At 40.9% G+C, this 11,476-nt stretch overlaps 1 long non-coding RNA gene across 1 annotated transcript; it reads left to right on the forward strand.

Annotated features, from left to right (window-relative positions):
• The first annotated feature begins 5,296 nt into the window (after window positions 1-5,296).
• Window positions 5,297-8,265, forward strand: LOC307214479. The gene is made up of 4 exons (XR_013838139.1): window positions 5,297-5,355; window positions 6,282-6,385; window positions 6,578-6,728; window positions 7,978-8,265. It is a non-coding gene; the product is annotated as an uncharacterized lncRNA (long non-coding RNA).
• The last annotated feature ends 3,211 nt before the right edge of the window (window positions 8,266-11,476 follow it).

Below are 11,476 nucleotides of genomic sequence, written 5' to 3' on the forward strand. Positions count from 1 at the left end.
GAATATTTACTTGAAAATGAGGATATAATTGAAAAGGCTAAGATTACCCTTAAAGAGTATTTTGAAACGAACCTGAATAAAGAAACAAAAATTAATGTAGTCTGGGACGCCAGTAAGGCGGTCCTAAGAGGATTGTTTATTCAGCAAAATGCATTCAGAAAGAGATTAAGAGAATCAAAGAGGGAAGAAATAGTCAAGCAACTGGGGGAATGTGAGAAAAAATTAATAACGAACCCTAGTGACGAAAGGACCAAACAAATCTATAAAATGTTGCAGACGCAATACTCGATATTGATAAGTCAAGAGGTAGAATGGAGAATTAGATCAATGAAGCAAAAGTATTTTGAATCTGCGAATAAAACGGGGCGGTTACTGGCGTGGCAACTTAGAAAAAAGAAAAAACAGAACGTGATTAACAAAATCCAAGTAGAAGGACAAATACTTGAGGACCCCGCTAAAATAGAGGAAAGGTTTCTTCAATTTTACAAAAACTTGTATAAAAAGGAAGAGGAAGACACGGAAGAAATTGATAAGTACTTGGAAAAGAATAGAAAAGAACAGCTGACGGATGAGGAGAAAAACTACTTAAACAAACCAATAACGGTTGACGAGATCAAGGAAATAATTAAGAGGATGAAATCAGGGAAAGCACCAGGCCCTGATGGGCTATCCCAAAAGTACTAAAAGTCCTAGAAGAATATCTGGTCCCGGTTCTCTGCAAAGTAATAAATAATATCCTACAAGGAGGTTCGGTGCCTGACTCTTGGAAAGAGGCGCACATCACGTTAATCCCCAAATCAGATCTGGATAAGCTGGACATAAGAAACTATAGGCCGATATCACTACTCAATAATGATTATAAAATATTTGCAGGAATAATGGCAAACAGGCTTAAAGAATATCTATCGAAATCTATCCATAAAGACCAAACAGGATTTCTCCCTAACAGGCATTTAAAGGACAATGTAAGACATATAATAAATATTATGGAGTACCTGGAATTTAAGATCGATGTCCCCGCAGCCCTAATTTTCATTGATGCCGAAAAGGCATTTGATAATGTGTCGTGGAGGTTTCTACTAAAAGGTATGGAGAGGGTTGGTATAGAGGGGCCCTTTTTGGAGGGTATAAAGGCAATTTACGCAGAACAAAGGGCCAAACTAATTATTAATAACAATTTAACTAGCTCATTTGTGATCTCGAAGGGTACAAGGCAGGGCTGCCCTTTATCCCCCCTCCTATTTATTATGGTACTGGAAGTGATAACAAATAAGATCAGGGAAACCCCCGAAATAAAGGGAATTAGAGTAGGGGACAAAGAATATAAACTAAAAGCATATGCCGACGATTTGGTGATATCGTTAGGAGAACCAGTAATGAGTATCGGTAAAGTTATAGAGTTGCTTGAGGAGTTTGGAAATCTGTCCGGCTTTAGGCTAAACAAAGTCAAAACTAAAATGCTGACAAAGAACTTAACTAAAGAGCAAAGCAATCTGCTAGAGTCGAAAACAGGAATTAAGGTGGTGAAGAAGGTGAAATACCTGGGCATTTGGATCTCCGTGAAAAATATAAATTTAGTAGAAGACAACTATAAAAAGACCTGGAAGGAGATTAAAAAAGATCTGGACACCTGGGGCAGGTTAAGATTGTCTTGGTCGGGCAGAATGGCTGCAGTTAAAATGAGTATTCTCCCAAGGTTGCTGTTCCTTTTTCAGAATATTCCGGTGATTAGGGGCACGACAGCATTTAAGGACTGGCAGAGAACCCTGTCCAGATTCATTTGGCAGGGCAAGAGAGCAAGAATTAAATTTAAATTACTTACAGACCGTAGTGACAGAGGAGGATTTGCCGTTCCTAATCTGAAACTTTACTATGAGGCCGCGTGTCTGTGTTGGATCAAGGATTGGATTGCCTTGAAAAATGTAGACCTGCTGGATTTGGAGGGGTTCGATGCCAGATTTGGCTGGCATGCGTATCTATGGCAAGATAAGGAAAGAGCCCATAAAGGATTCTCCAACCACATATTTAGAGGTGCGCTACTTGAGGTATGGAACAGAAATAAGAAACTTCTAGAAAAAGACACCCCGTGGTGGTTATCACCAGTTGATATTTTGACAATTAAAAAACCTAATATGGAAGGTCAAAGATGGACCTATGAGGATCTATTGGTAAAATCAGATAAAGGGTGGAAGCTCAGACCCTATGAAGAACTGAAGGATAAATTAACAACCTGGTTGCAATTTTACCAAATTAACTCCCTATGGAATGAGCATAAAAAAATAGGGATGAGCGAGAAAAAGTCCAGATTTCAGGTGGAAATAATAGAAGGAAACTCCAAACTCCTATCTAAAATGTATAGTCAACTATTAGATTGGGACATGAAGGATGAAGAGGTAAAGGAGGTGATGACCAAATGGGCCATAGACCTTGGTTACAATCTGGACTTCGACAGATGGGAGAAACTCTGGAATAAGGACATGAAATTTACAGCATGTGTTGACCTTCGAGAAAACTTACAAAAAATGATGTACAGGTGGTATCTTACCCCTGTGAAACTGGGGGAAATGTATAGGACGGGGGACAAATCTTGCTGGAAGTGCAGGGTAAAGGAAGGAGACTTCCACCATATGTGGTGGACCTGCGAAAAAGTGAGAAGGTTTTGGGGACTTATCTATGACGAGCTAAAAAAAGATCCTGAGATATACCTTCCCTAAAAAACCCGAAGCCTTTCTTCTAGGGATGGTTGGGAAGGAGATTAGACAAGAAGATCAAACCATGTTTCAATACGCAATGGTAGCAGCCAGGATACTGCTGGCGCAAAACTGGAAAACCCCTAGTATTCCAACCATCAGGGACTGGCAATCCAAATTATTCGAATATATAGAGTTAGCAAGGATGACACAGAAGATCAGGCAGCAGAAAAATGAAAAATTTATTAATGACTGGAGCAAATTTTATATATATATGGAAACAAACTTAGGAAATATTAAAATTTCAGTGGGCGATACATAAAGTTTGAGAGGTGTAAATAAAGGAGATAAAAATACCCCGTAGGAAGATAATGTGGGATTACAACTCAAGCCGTTTTGAAGGGAAGTCAATCACTGTTGGTGACGGGTGGGTGGGTTCTTTGTTAGTGTTTTTTGGTTGTATTTGTTGGTGAGTTTGGGTCTTGTTTTTTGACGCTGTTTACCTTTGTTTTCCTTTGTTTTTGCTTTGTTTTTTATGTTTTTTCTTTGTGATTTTCCTTTCTCATGAAAAAGAGCTTAATAAAAATAATTAAAAAAAGAAAGAAAGAAATTAGGCCGGTAAATCTTAAATGCTAGAAATTAGTGGATGAGGTTGACTTGAAGTGGTGCCCCATTTTTATTTTCTGAGGCCATCATTAGCTGCTTATCAGTGATCAGCTCCCACATGGCTGAACTACACTGGCAATGCCAATAGTATGGTTCTCCCTCCCCCCCCCCCACTGAATTGTCACTCCATGTCATAGTTTTGTTATTGAGCAACAGCATGCACAATGGGTGGAGTGGGAGTGGCCAGCCAACCAGAAGAGTCCCTGAGGTGTACTCGCCTGGAGGCAGAGTCAACATCTGAAATCAGGTTGAGTCCTAGAGTTGGGCATTAGCATTCCACGTGGTCCGTTGGTCCAGGAGTCAGGGAATCCAATGATCATGGGTTCAGGGGTCAAGATGAGCAGAAAGCAGCAAGGTAGGCCAGGAACCACAAACATTGTTACCAGCATCTGACTGCTGCTGGAAGCTCTGCTTAAGAAGACTGAAGCCAGCTGGTTCTCATCAGCTCCTTCTCCTCTGTGTCCTTGAAGGCTTATCAGCCACAGGTGGAGTCACTCTGCCTTCTCCCCCTTCAGGCTGCTGTTCAGCAGGCGAAGCTGACTCCTGGCCCATGGTGCCCCAATGTCTTGGACCAGCACTTATTTTGTGGGGAAAGCCCACACACCTGGTCCCCACCCATGTGGTTGGATTACTCACAGATAATCCCAGCTATGTGGGATTCCAGCTACCTACTGTTCCCACACAGTTGAGAGAAGGCCTATGAGTTTAAACAAAACTGGTGCAAAACAGGAGAGTATAATTGACTATCCCGTTTAATACTGTACTATTTCATTGAGAAGATTCTGCACTCACAGGATTACATCTGATGCTGTTAAAGTATCATAAAAAATAAAATCATTTGTCTTATTTTGGTTTTGGAGCAGCCATTTTTTAAAAAAAAAAAAGAGAAGAAACATCATAGGAAGTTTCATAGGGATTTTCATCCATGGCCCAACTTTCTTTTCTCTTGCCTGTAAGAGACACTACTAAAGAAGTGAGGAATTTCAAAGGGAAAGGTTCATAGTGATGGCATGCCTAGAGGGTTATTTTATATTGTCCTATTCCAAGAATGCTCTAAACATGTTGCAAGAGCCACAGAGATGCTGCAGTGCTCTCTCCTCATTGAATAACATGTAGCAGCCTCTATGCAAGTGATGCCATCATGTTGTGCAATTGCACATGATTGGCTGCATCTGTTGGAACTGCAAAAATGCACATTGTGATGTGTATGTCGGATATTATCTGTCTCTTAGCAAATGGGTTGTTGTTTTTTAACTCAAGCTTGTTCTATCATGCAGAATTATGAGGTCTTCTCTCCACATGCACTAAACAAAAGGAAAGACTTTTATTTTACTTTGCTAAAAACAGCCTCACATATTTGAAGGCTTATATCAGTGACTTAGAGCCAGTCTCTCTCTCTGCAGTGTTGGTGAAATTAAAAAACAAATATTTTATATGAAAAGTAATGGGAGGGAACACATATAAACACTGAATCATCTTCTGCTCTTAGTGTTTATCTTAAGATGTAATTTAGTTTAATGATAAAAAAAAATTCAAAGGAGAGCTCTTTCAAAAAGCCACAGCTCTTGCTCATACTTCCAGATGTACACTGACACTCAGCTTTCAAAAGCATTTAGGATATTAAATGTCCTTAATCATTTTAACGGTGGTTACATTTAAGCTTCAGGATCCTTGTCTTTTTCTAGACGCCAGCTTGATAGCCCGTTAAAAGCTCAGGGAGGCTTTCTACATTTTCCAGTGAACTCCTGGAAGGCTGCGTAAAAAACTCTTTTGAAAACCCAAACCCAGTTATGGGTGCTTCAGAACTTTGAAAACTCTTGCTCTGGAAAGCTCCATGCAGGCAAGTCTTTAGCATATGTGCCGCCGGGGTGCAAAGATCCGCCCAGCCCACACAAATTTAGTTGTGAACGCCGTCATGTAGTCTGACAAGCGCCGCTGTTCTGGTGCAACGCATCTTTGGTAAACGAGCACACAAAGTCGAAAGTCCTTTAGTGAAACAGTAGGTATACATTTCGGTACTACCTAGGTATATATGTATTCTGTTTTTCTAGCTTGATCAAAATTATTTATTATTTCACAACAGGTAGTTAAGAGCTTAGGCAGTTTCAGCGGTGGGCGCCTGGCACCTCCCAGAATTCGGCGCCCTGCACCCCTTGCACTCCTGGGTAAAGATGGCCCTGGCTCCATGTAATATACTCCCAATGTGTATAGGGAGCTTCTATGGAGTTGACTATCTCATTCACTTCTATTATGCCCAAGCAGGGCTAACCTGTCCTTAAGGTGGCCTGCAGGAGATGCCTCAAACAACAAAATTCTAGGGGTGGCAGCCACAGCAGAAGCGAAAAGTGGTGGCAGCTACCAGATTCCAGCAAGATCTCACAAGAGCTCCACAAGATCTCATAGAGCTCTTGCAGGATCTCACCAGAAGCCACTCCCTGCCAAAGCCTCATTTCTCCCCCACCTCTCCCCTACCCATACCCGGAGAAGTGGCTCCAGTGGCAGTGGCCTGGTTCCAGTGATATCTCACAGACCTTTGGCGAGATCTTGCCAGAACCCAGAAGCTGCCACCGCACAACCCTCGTAAGTGAGGCTTCGGCAGGGGGGAGCTGGGGGACAGCACCTTCCCAATTTGCCTCAAGCAGCAAAACAGGATGGGCCACCGCTGTGCCAAAGTGACGCATATGCAGCACCACCCTTCCATCAAGATGAATAGACAGCTCTTGTGAACAAGGGTGTTCACCACAGGGATCCTCCCAGTTGCTGGTATAGAAAGACAGTGAATTTTTCAGATTAATTTAAAATTTTGCAATAGGTAGTTATAAAGGAAGTTTGCATAAATCATTCATTTAAAGTTATTTCAGTTATTACCTCACTCTTCTGTCAAACAGCATCTTACAGAAGGCTGTTGGGATATTTCTCCTCCAGGGCCAGAGCTGCTGGACTTCGGCAGCAGAACTGGGTCAGGTGCTTCCTCTGCCAAAAAGAAAAAGAAAAACAAGAAGTTTTGCATAAATTATTCTCCTGATCAGGTAATCCACAAACAAACAATGGAGGCTCTTATGTGTCTGGTTTAAAATTTTAATCTTGGTCATAAAAAATAGTACCCCAATGGTTCTTGAAAGCTCTCTTTGTGAAAGAGAAATTTAATAACCTTGCTGCACGTAGACCAGGTGTTCCCTACTAACAAGCTCTGGTGATAGAGTGATGTTTCATTTTGACAGTGACGTCTCTGAGGTATTTGATTGCACTCAAAACATCGTCCAGATGTGATATCTCCCAGGATTACAGAATATCTGGTCAAACCATATAATTTTATTACACTACGGGGTTAAACATACTGAATGGCAGTGCCAGGGAACATTTGGAAACACGGTAAGCTTGATGTTCAATGTGGGAAAATTTCAAGGTGTTTAATGGCTTCATAAAATGGCACACTTTTGTCTCAGCCTATAAGATCAGCAGTAAATTCTTGCATTACTGCTGCTGTAAAATGTGGTAACGGAAACCCCAAGTTGTATTATACGATACCCCTGAGGTAAAAGTAAGGGATAGTTTTCCCTTAGAGTGGCCATAGGAAAAGCCATTAATTACTGAAACATTGGAAAGATCTAACCAAGGTTTAGCCCTTTTAAGCCCCATTGATTTCAGTGCAGGCCTACAGCTAACTTTTTCATGCAACGACAAACAAAAATGCAGAACTTGGACAGCTTTGTGTCCAAAAACAGAAAGGGAGATCAGGAAGAACCTGTTATGTGTAAGGTCACAGGATGAAGCAGCAGTCTCCCAGCACCACTTTCTTGGACTGACCAGAAAGGATTGGAGCCACCTCAAATGGTGCCTCCCATTCCAATCCTAGATACCAATTTTTGAAGGTGAATGAAGCAGAATTCACCAGTGCCTTTTGCAGGTTGACAATATGGGTCATTGTTCTGCTGAAAACAAAAACAAAGCTCCAGTTCTTTGATACTGGAAAATGTCCTGCCAAGAGCCTCCAAGTTGTTGTCTACTCTTGATAAATTTGTACAGCTTTCAATCTGGTGCTCGCTGGCAACGCTCTAACTTTAATGAAATTCACATTGTGAAAATCCCACACAACACTCATAACTCTCATATATATAGGTTTATTTTTAGTAAACACAATGAAACTGTATACTGTATATCCAAATGAATGACCGGCCACAGTTGTTTCCTGATGTAACTGTTGCAGGCAGAACCACTGCCAGGCTATTATTCTTTTTGTTTACTTCTACGCTTTTTATTACCAGTAGCAATAGGTCCTCCTTATGGACAAGCACAGAATAAGCATGCTGAAATGGTAACATGCTCTACTTGCAGAACTAGATGACGTATAGGGAAATCAGAGCACAGAGTGAGTCAAAAGAGTGATATGATCCCCAATGTAGTCCATTAGAGTTGTCACTATGGGATCTTTAAGGTTCAAATCCAAGCTCAGCCTTGGATTCACTGAATGGCCTTTGGCAAGTCAGTCCCAATCACCGTACGTTTTGCAACGTGTACCATAAAAAAAGTTAATGGCCAGCTTCTAGGCTGACAGGTATCCTGCCAGCATCCCACTATAAAAACTACCTCCACCCAAAAGCATATTCATTTGCCTTAGCAGAGTCGAAAGGTGAACCAGGAATTGAAATGAGTTGAAAGAAAATCAACATCTGCTGGCAAGATCTGGAGCTCTCGGCTTACCTCTCTTTCATGTCATGATAAGTGAACCTAACAATCAAAAGAAGGGATGGGCAGCAATCCCAGACAATAACCTCTGGATCTTGGTTGTGTAAACAAGCCATCGCTGAGTGCTTGCGAGGAAGAATGCCAGACCAACCAAAGTCACTGATTTACAGCCAGATCCCATTTGTCAGTTCCTGTATCTAACCAATAAAACATGCAGATTTCAGCCTTGATATTACTTAAAAAGCCAAACATGCTATTTCTAATGAAATCTGCTCCCCCTGCCCTCTCCTCCAGCATTATCATTGTGGCAGGTGCACTGCAATGTCCTGAGCTATTCTGTGCTTTCCATATGTCTCTTTCCAGCTGTCTAGCAGCCTGTCCCTCTCCAGGACCTCGGAACGCAAATGGAGTTTGGCTATTACCTGAAGGGTTTTGATTGATTGGCAGGGCCGCCACAGGGTTCAGAGAACCCAAGAGTGTGAGGTGTAGCAATCTGTCTGCATTGAAAAATGGAGCTTGTGTAAGCATTGGATGCCATGACAGGACCACTTCACCAAGAACTTAGACCTCGTCTACATACACAGATGAATCGCCTAGTGTAGAGTTCCTGCGAATTCAGGATTCAAGTAGGGCAACGTCTTTTTCAAAAAGTCACAATGATTTATCCACATGTGTTGATTAGAACCATGACTTAACTCATTTGCCAGCGTGCCGTGTTTGACATTGCTTCAAGGTCCATGTAAACAATTTCTTTAAATAAGTCAAAAGAGGAGTTTAGCAGAGAAGTCGAAGAAATGGTGTTAGTGGGAGAACTGAAAACGAGAGGAGTTTCGTTCATCCATTATTTAAAAATAAATAAATAACTTTTTAAAAAACCATTTCTCATATATCATGCACACACACATACTTAAATACCACTCTTTTATCACATTCTCCACTAAAACCTGGTGGATGTGTGTTCATTTTGTTCAATTTAACATCTGCTTTTGACACCTTAAGCCATATGATATTCATTCGCCATTTATCATCTTAATGGTTAATCATGTGGCTTAGTGTGTATATTAGATTTAAGTTTTTATCTCCATAATCTTTTCTCTTTGCCATGTGTAGATCAAGGATTTCACATTCTTTGCTTCAAATAATGGCAAACCTCAAGGCTCAGTACCAGTTCCTATATATCTTTGATTATATTCACGTCCCTCTTGAAGTGTTGATTGGGTCATATGGCTTTCATTTTCCTTTGTGCTCTGATGATATTCAGATCGGTGGTTTCTTTAACCTTTCCTACTGAGGTCAGTAACTGTATCTTTGAGTGTCTAACAGCTGTCTCCTGCTGGACGTTTTATAATTTTTTGACATTAAACACAGACAATTTGGAGGTTTGGTTAATTGGGGCTGACAGTTTCCATTGTATGTTTGGGTCAGATTTCACAGAATAGCTCAATAACTCAATAGCTAAGAATCAGAGTAATATTCTTGCCACCAACTTGTTGCTTTTATCTAATACTTACATCCCCCCCTCCAAACACATAATAATGTCACTGCCAATTATTTAATATCTCAAAAATTCACTGCATTCACTTATCAGGGAAGCATTGTGTTATCATCACCTAAGACCAACTGGCATTGTATTTATTTATTGCAAGAGTAATCCAAAGCGTGGTTAAGCAGTGGCAGCTTGTGGCAGAGCAGTGTAGCCACTACTGCATCTACCACCCTATCGCACATGTCAGGGGGTAGAATAGCAATAGCAATGGAGCTGGCACAGATTAGGTCTTCATGAGGAAAGCACTATATAATGTTTGGATACGGTACAAAGATTTATTGGAAAATAGAACTCCCAGGTGGCTTTTCACCTATGGAGGCTAAGGAGGTAAAGAAACTTAACATGAGAACCAATTGGCCGAAATATTCTGAGATTTTAGAACAAGAAGGTGGTGAATTTAAACTACAAAGTTATGAGAAAATAAAGTCCAAGGTACGAGATTGGCTCCATTATTTTCAAATAATGGAGGCTTTCAAACAAGACAGGAAAATTGGTTTCCAGGTGGAGAAATCGAAATTAGAAACAGAATTGTTAGAACCCAATACTAAGAATTTATCAAGAATGTACAACTTGCTGTTGAAGTGGAATACATTAGATGAGACAGTGAAGTCTGCTATGGTTAAATGGGCACAGGACATAGGTCATGACATCATGTTTGCTGACTGGGAGCAGTTATGGACCACAGGTATTAAATTTACGGCATGTAATGCCTTACGAGAAAACATTATGAAAATGATTTATAGGTGGTACATGACCCCAGTCAAGCTTGTGAAGATTTACCATTTGCCCAATAACAAATGCTGGAAATGTAAAGAGACTGAGGGTACCTTTTTCCACCTTTGGTGGACCTGCCCAAAGATTAAGGCCTTCTGGGAAATGATTTATAATGAAATTAAGAAAGCGCTTAAGTGCACCTTTAACAAGAAACCAGAGGCATTTCTCTTGGGTATGGTCGGCCAGCTGGTGCCGAAGAAGGATAAGAATTTCTTTTTGTACGCTACTACGGCAGCAAGGATTCTTCTAGCAAAGTATTGGAAGACACAAGAGCTACCCACGCTGGAGGAATGGCAGGCGAAAGTGATTGACTTTATGGGACTGGCAGAAATGACCGGCAGAATCCGCGACCAAGAGAAAGAGACTGTGGAAGAAGATTGGAAGAAATTTAAGATGTATCTTAAGAATTATTATAAAATTGAGGAGTGTTAAAATGCTGAGGGAAAAGAAGACGTAGAATTGCAGCGAAAATTGTGTTTAATTTTAGGGTGGAATAGAAAAAGAGGATGAATTTATATTTAATTGGTTAAGAAGGGTTGCTGAATAATGGTACTAAATTAAGGATTCAGAAAGGGAAAGGTATGGGGAAGTCCGGGAAAAGAGGGTTATGGAAAGAAGGTTAAGAAAATATGAGTTTTTCTGTTTGTTTTTATGTTGTTTTTTGTTTATGTTAAAAAATTGGAAATCAATAAAAAAAAATTATTAAAAAAAAAAAACAGATTAGGTCTTCATGCTGTCAAGTAACAGCATGGAGGGGTCTGCTCAGGATCCAGCAGATCAAGGGCCAGTTCCTGCCCTGCTGTTTCAGGGCTTTCTTCAGGCTTTCTCCCCAATGTTTGCCCATCTGTATTTTTTTTAGCAGGTGGAATGGGGAGCTCTGTGATAGCTTAGCTGTTCTGAGCTGGGTGAGTTGAGATCTCCGCCCCACTGTACACTCCCCAGCATAGCGGTTCCATACCTACTGGCGCAAGTCATAGACCACAACATCTAGAGGTCACCACATTGACTACCCCACTCGGCTTTACTGAATGGAGCTGATGGGATTTGTAGTCCAAAACATGTGGAATGCACCAGGTTGAGAAATGCTAACCAAGGAAACACTAGGGCTGCATAT

The sequence above is a fragment of the Podarcis cretensis genome (genome assembly GCF_951804945.1).
Source record: "Podarcis cretensis genome assembly, chromosome: 4".
Taxonomy (NCBI): domain Eukaryota; kingdom Metazoa; phylum Chordata; class Lepidosauria; order Squamata; family Lacertidae; genus Podarcis; species Podarcis cretensis.